We start from the raw sequence: 5,733 nt of genomic DNA on the forward strand, positions 1-5,733 counted from the left end.
CGAGCACCAGCCGGCACTGCCTCGCCGAATAAATATAAACACAAGAGCTCGGGGATATACATATGACGTGTGGTACGATTTGGAAAATAGAGTAGGACAAACCAGATCGATCTACAAATCGCGGGGGTGCGCCCCAACATGCAACAACAACCACCAAGCCGGATATAACAAGCACAAACCTGTCCGGGCTGAATACCGCAGACCGGCTCCATCCGAGCTGCGTCCCGACATAGCCCGACACAGAGGTGCCGCACACCCCCTATGCTTCACTGATGAAGTAATGGAGCATGAATTCCAGAAGGATTTAAACCCGTAAACATTTGAATCATATGATGGAACAATAGATCATGCGATATGGATTGAGGACTTCCTTCTCCATATACATATGGCCCACGACGATGACCTCCATGCCATCAAGTATCTCCCGCTAAAACTCAAGGGACCAGCCAGGCACTGGTTGAACAGTCTGCCCGAAAACTCCATTGGCATTTGGGAGAACCTGGAAGATGCATTCCTTGAGAACTTCCAGGGAACTTATGTCCGACCTCTGGATGCCGATGACTTAAGTCATATAATCCAACAACCCCCAGAGTCAGCCGGGAAATTCTGGACTCGGTTCTTAACTAAAAAGAACCAAATCGTTGACTGTCCGGATGCCGAAGCCCTAGCGTCCTTTAAGCATAACATCCGCGACAAGTGGCTCGCCCGCCACCTCGGCCAAGAGAAGCTGAAGTCCATGGCAGCCCTTACGACGCTCATGACTCGCTTTTGTGCGGGCGAGGATAGCTGGCTAGCTCGTAGCAACAACACCTCAAGTAAACCTGGCACTTTTGAAGCCAGAGATAGCAACGGCAAGCCCCGACGCAACAGACACAAGCGTCGAAATAATGGCGATAACGCCGAAGACACAGCCGTCAATGCCGGATTCAGTAGCTCTAAGTCCGGTCAGCAGAAAAAGCCATTTAAAAGAAACAATCTGGGCCCGTCCAATCTGGACCGCATACTCGATCGTCCATGTCAAATCCACGTCACCCCTGATAAACCATCCAATCAAACCAACAGAGAATGTTGGGTCTTTAAACATGCCGGCAAGTTAAATGCTGAAAACAAGGAAAAGGGATCGCAGAGTGACGACAACGAGGAACCCCGGCCGCCGAACACAGGGGGACAGAAGAAGTTTCCTCCCCAAGTGAAAACGGTGAATATGATATATGCCACCCATATCCCCAAAAGGGAGCGGAAGCGCGCACTAAGGGACGTCTACGCGATGGAGCCAGTCGCCCCCAAATACAACCCGTGGTCCTCTTGTTCGATCACCTTCGATTGAAGGGACCATCCGACCAGTATCCGTCACGGCGGTTCAGCCGCACTGGTGCTTGACCCTATCATTGACGGATTCCACCTCACCCGCGTCCTCATGGACGGTGGTAGCAGCTTGAACCTGCTTTATCAGGGTACAGTGCACAAAAATGGGTATTGATCCCTCAAGGATCAAGCCCACCAAAACCACCTTTAAAGGTGTCATACCAGGTGTAGAGGCCTGCTGTACGGGCTCAATCACACTGTAAGTGGTCTTCAGATCCCCGGATAATTTCCAAAGTGAAGAGTTACTCTTTGATATCGTCCCCTTCCGCAGTTGTTATCACGCACTGCTCGGACAAACTGCATTTGCTCGTTTCAATGCGGTGCCACACTATGCCTACCTTAAGCTCAAGATGCCCGGACCTCGTGGTGTTATAACAGTCAATGAAAATACGGAGCACTCCCTCCGTACTGAGGAGCACACCGCGGACCTTGCAGCAGAAGTACAAAATAGCCTTCTTAGGCAAAACCTCAATTTGGCAATAAAGCCCCCGGACACTGTTAAACGGGTCCGCGCTACTCTGCAACAGGACCATCCGGCTCGTCCAGAGCTCAGCTAGTAATTTGGCCTTCGTCCCAGCCCCAATAAAGCAGTGAAATTCGTGCCGTGCATACACAACTACGCACTTAAAATACCATGGGCATGGATGGAGGCACAACTAGACTACGGTCCACAATGCGGCTCAACCGCTCCCGGATCCGCATACCTTCACTTTTTCTCTTTCTCTCTGGTTTTTTCTCTTCGCAAGGCCTTTCTTGATAAACCTGCTCATCGGACCCGTAGCGGGATGGATACGCCAAGAAATCTAGGGGCTCGGACGTACAAGGGAATACCCAGGTGGTCTTTTCTAACGATCGTCATACCTGTTTTAAATACCCGCACGCAACTCGCTCTTGGTCGTGGCATGTTAGAAAGCCTTATTTGCTTATTGCACCACTTTGTACAGATACGCCTTGACGTATCAATCAACTTACAATGAAAAATTATCTGCAGCGCATGCTCATTACTTAAATTTTTCCTTGTCTATTTATTTTAAGTTGCACCCATACATTCTGGTACGCCTTAATTCGCCAGGGGCTTCATCGTACCCCATAGCATGGCAAGAAAGTCCGAACACTTTTATAGTATAGTTCGGCACCCTGAACTTATAGCATTATATGCATCGGCTCCGAATCATGTCTTTGGTCAATAGTTGGGTTGCGCAGCTCCTGTCTTGCTACCCTAAGTTACGCTTTATCGGCTAGGGTAGTAAAGGGAGAACTACTACAATTGTGTCCCGGTTCTTCCGGACGAGCGCCTGAGTAGAGAAAGCCGAAAACTGACTGTCATGATGCGGCGAGAGCTGGCCAGCTGTTCAACAGGTCTTCAAATCGCTAGAGATTTCTCTGCTTTATGCGAGGAATAGGTTTTTTCCCGATTAGGCGTTTATAGCGCCCCAACTTCGGCCTTCCAAATACCAGGGGCTACGCCAAAATTTAAAATTATAGAACTCCTATGGCTAAGTGAGGGTGATAAAGCTGTATAGTTCGATTGCCTTGTTCGTTGCGTTAAACACCTCCTTAAAGGACCAAACATTTGGATAAAGAGTGTTTAGATTTATCCCGAACACCCACGTACTAGTTACGTGGGGGCAGAAGTCGACGACTGGCCAACTCTCAGATATCATAAACGGCCGCACAGGAGGTAAAATTTTAAATAACAAGCATTATATTACATAAAGACCTCGTTCCATATTACAGGACATGATAAAATAATGCTTTCATGGGAAAATGGTATCCTTGGCACATTGCTCCACCACAAGGCAGGATCCCTCCATGACACTATCATAGTACTTCTCGGGCTTGCGATGCTCCTTGCCCTTGGGAGGACCCTCGGTCATCAACTTCGTGGCATCCATCTTCGCCCAATGCATCTTGGCGCGGGCGAAAGCAATCCGCGCACCTTCAATGCAGACAGACCGCTTGACAGCATCAAGCCGAGGGCAGGCACTGACCAGCCGCTTCACAAGTCCGAAGTAGCTACTTGGCATGGGCTCGGTAGGCCATAGCCGGACTATTAGGTCCTTCATGGGTAGTTCGACCGCCTTGTGTAGCTCGACCAACTGTTTTAGCTGGCCGCTAAGGGGCATCGGATGTTCTGATCCAAGGTATTGAGACCAGAACAACTTCTCCATAGAGCTCCCTTCTTTGGCTCGAAAGAACTCTGCAGCATCTGATATGCTGCACGGCAGATCCGCAAATGCTCCTGGAGAATTCCAAATTCGGGTAAGTAAAAGGAACATTTCCTTCACACACTTGCTTTGCATAATAAAGGCCTTACCCGCCGCGATCGTCTGGGCCACCTGGATTTCCTGGAGGGCGCTCTGGGCTTCGGCTCGGGCATCTTACGCGCCCTGGTGGGCCTTGGCAAGTTCGGACTCTTGAGTCTTCGAATTACGCGCCAAGGACTCGTAATTTTTGACGGCGTCCTGGAGCTCTTGCTGGACCTCGCTGACCCGGGCCTCTTGCGTCTCGCGCGCGACGCGTTCCTTAGCCGCTTTGTCCTCGGCCTCGGCCAACGCCTTCTTGAGGGCTGCTACTTCGGTCGTGGCCCCTAATAAAGTTCATGACACTTCAGTCAGTACAAACTTTTCATCCTTCCTAATTATAAAGCACCGGTTAGTGCATACCTTGGCTGTCCTACAGTTGCTTCTTCACGAGGCCGAGTTCTTCCTCGGCCCGCTTCAGATTCCGCATCAAGCCGGAGACCTCCGCAGTATGAGCGGCAGCGGCTAGTAGCGACGCCTGCTTATTCACATAGACATGTTATGTTAGACTCCTACAAAATTTATTTTGATCCTCTGTTTGGTCTTTCTTTCCGAACACCGGATAGAGCATTAGGGGCTACTGTCTACAAGGTGATATTCTTTTACAACTATATTACTTACCTCAAAGCCTGTCAGAAGGCTAAGGCAGGTTTCAGTCAGTCTGTTTTTGGCGGAATGGACTTTCTCTATCATCGTACTCATAAGAGTACGGTGTTCTTCCATAATGGAAGCGCCTTGTAGCGCTTCCAGCAATCTATCCGGTGCCTCTGGATGGACGGAGGTCACCGGCGGAGGCGGCTTGCCCCCCTCATTCGGGAGAGGCCGCCTGCCCAAACCCTGAGCCACTTGGGTCTCCGGAGCTGTATCCGGCTGAGGGCCAAACTGGACTCGGCCATCATCATCGGGGTCTGCAGGGGTCTTTCCCCCCATGTGCTCGGCAACCGGGCTTCTCTCCTCCGGCATCACCAGAACGACCTCCCCTTGGCCCGGTATCCTTCGAGACACACCTCGGCATTGTCCGCGGCCTTATGGCAGGTAGCCATGGGAAGGGACCCACTGTTCATCGCCGACGGATCCAACGACCCCTTCGAAGAGGAGGATAGCTCGATGTTGGACTGGGCCGGACTGCAGATGCATGGTCTAACACATTAAAAAACGCACTACAAGAAATATGTCAACTAGTGACCTTTTGTCAGTGAACCTGGAAGAATTAGTCATAGATCTATGACCATTTGAGACCAATTGGTCAAAAGCTGTTCGGGGGGCTCCAAACCCTAAACCATTGAGACCATTTTGGTCAGAAAGGTTGTAATTTCCTTACATGAAATGGTCATAAAGCAAACAGTGCCGGTCCGCTTCCTTATTTCTAGTTGTTAACGACCAATATAGATGGTCATAACCTTGTAGATTGTGGTGGGTTGTGATGACTAGGCGCCATCTCATCAGTTTTGCCTATGTGTCATGTCCATGTGTCATTTTTTGCCCTAAGTTATGAAGCAACCTATATTTTTGTTATTCCAAAAATTCCCAAAAAATTCTCATAAATTGTTTGGATCATATCTTCATCAAATATGTCAAAAACCTTCCTTGCCTAGTTCAAAAATAACTCAACAATATTCATTTTCCTATTCTGTTCAGAACAACACCTTGTGAAGGACGTACCACTTTGGCATGTCCAAATAGTATCAATTTTCTACGGTGCTTCCCTATGCCCAAATAACCATCCTCCACCAAATTCCACCTCAATCCATTCATTATTTTGAGCACAGCTTCAACATTCGTATTTATGTCCAGTGTGGTACTTTGCAAAGCAAGTACCGCCTAGGCTCCTCCTTTTGAGCTGAAAATTTGTGAAGACGGTCTTCTTAGTAATTGATCATCCTCAGCCAAAACTCACGCCCATTAGCCATGTACATTTCCTGTACCGCTAATCAAACACTTGGCTGCTAATTCATGTTTGAGCATCGATCGGTCTCCTCGTGAGAATCTTATGTTGTAATTTTCTTCCTAGCACCTATCTGGGGAGTGCCCAACCCACTATACATGCCAAGGCTTCCCAGAACAC

The sequence above is a fragment of the Triticum aestivum genome, chromosome 6B, assembly GCF_018294505.1.
Source record: "Triticum aestivum cultivar Chinese Spring chromosome 6B, IWGSC CS RefSeq v2.1, whole genome shotgun sequence".
Lineage (NCBI taxonomy): Eukaryota > Viridiplantae > Streptophyta > Magnoliopsida > Poales > Poaceae > Triticum > Triticum aestivum.